This window comes from Ananas comosus, unplaced genomic scaffold (assembly GCF_001540865.1).
Source record: "Ananas comosus cultivar F153 unplaced genomic scaffold, ASM154086v1, whole genome shotgun sequence".
Classification (NCBI taxonomy): domain Eukaryota; kingdom Viridiplantae; phylum Streptophyta; class Magnoliopsida; order Poales; family Bromeliaceae; genus Ananas; species Ananas comosus.
The window spans coordinates 12,655-14,763 of NW_017890933.1; positions in this window are offsets into that span (position 1 = coordinate 12,655).

Below are 2,109 nucleotides of genomic sequence, written 5' to 3' on the forward strand. Positions count from 1 at the left end.
AGTGACAAATATGATAAGGTAGAGACCTATCATTGATATAGTGGCATTGTGGCTAGTGGCTATATGTCCTCAAGTTGAGGATTGGATCGATACTCATGATAAGTCTTGGCTTGAGGGAGGTAGCTCCCCCTCAAGCGGTGTGTTCCGGAATTGTCACCACGGGGAGAGCGGTTCCCGAAGATGGTCCCTCAAGTGGAAGTGCTTGGAGCCTCCTCAAATAAAAAGGATTTTGGGTTGTGAGTCATTGGGGTTAACATGGTTAACCGGATCAATTGGGTAAAAGCCAAAGTAAATTGTGGAAAGAGTATGCATGCATATTCAATATTCATATGATTATCTATCTGTTGACAGTTTTCTTGCAGGCATAGTATTGGCATTAGTATAGTTTGCTATTTCTTTTCTTTGAAATACTTATGCCTAAATAGACCTAGTGGGTAAGTCGGCGAGGTCGGCGGCCAAACCCACTGGGAACTTCTTTGTAGTTCTCACACCACTAACCCTACAGATCCGAGCGCGAGCGGGGCGGCAGAGGATCGAGGCAAGGGTCTTGCGTCATAGTTAGTGGCCACCGGAGTATTTACATTATAGTCATTCCTTTTTGTACATGTATCAACTTTTATTTTGTTGATCAAGGAGTGTAAAGTTGTGAGCAATCATGTATTTTGAGTTAGATGATTATGATGTAAAGAAAGTATGAATAGTAAGAAAATGAATGTAATAGTTTTAGTTTACTTGTATTTAGTTAAAATGTAATCAAATATCATGTATGTGATTGTATGTAGTAGCTTAGAGCTTCACTCTTGTTGTTGCTTGCCCTCGTGCAAGCCTCGTATAATTGCTAATCTCATTGTTTGATTGCTTAATTATACTCGTTGCTAGAGCCTTGGGCGGGCAAGGAAGGCTCTGTCCGTTCGGCGTCTGTTGACGTGGCCCAAATCTGACCAAATAGGCAGAGCTCGGGGCGTGACAGACCTTAGGAAGGACTTAGGGACCTTAGAAGTGGAGACCTTAGGAACTTAGGAAACGTTTAACGTGGACATGGTTATGCGGAAACTAAATGATTGGGTTGATGTTAATACTTCTCTAAAAGGAATTAGAGATGAATTCAAGTGCTTATTTATTTTCTTCTTGAGGGATTGTGTGGGGCGGCTGACCATATGATGCCAACAGTAGAAATAATTACACTTGATTGCTTTCGCTTAATTGGGTAGATAATTGGAACGTGTCGTGTCACGTGGGTTATGGTAATTAACCTAATTGTTGCGTTTCAGGAACTATGGCACCGAGGGGATGCCCTAGGACGCGATTTGCACTAGCACCACCTCCTGAGGTGCCCGAGCAATCGGGAACGGATGAGGTGTGCGAGCTGCGGGCAGATTGGACGGCTCCATGAGTTGGTGGCTCGGCAGGCGGCGGCGGCTGCACTTGTACCCCAGGATCTGCCTGCCTCCTACGACGGCGGCAGCATCGGTGACGGCTATTCCTCCGACACCTTCAGGTTCATCGGTTCCTATTCCCGATACGCTTGAGGCCGAGCAGGAGCGATCATTGGTGGTGTTGACGGCCTTTCGGCGGTTCAACCCTCCGACCTTCCAGGGTGATGTAAAGGACCCTTGTTTGATGGAGGCCTGGTTTATCACAATGGAGGCGTTATTCGAGGATATTTACACACTCGAGAAGAATAAAGTACACCTTGCGGCTCATTGCTTTGAGGGGCCAGCTCGGACATGGTGGAATCGGGTGAAGAAAAATCGATCTTTGGATATTACTTCCCTGACTTGGGAGGCGTTCCGGGAGCTACTATTAATGAAGTATTTTTTAGAAAGCGACAAGCGAAAGATCAAGGAGGACTTTCGCAAGTTAAGGCAAGGAAGCCGATCGGTGCGGGAGTACGAAAAGGAGTTCTCGCACCTGATAAATTATGTGCCGTGCCTCGTTCACAGCGATAGGGACCGAGCGGAGGTTTTCGAGCGTGGGTTGCCACCTGATATTTTCAAGGTCATTCATGAATTTCCTTTGAAGACCTACGACGAGGTACTTAATCGCGCGTTATGGGTGGAGCGCGGCAATGCCATTGCGTGGGAGGAGTGCGAGGCATTTGAGAAGGAC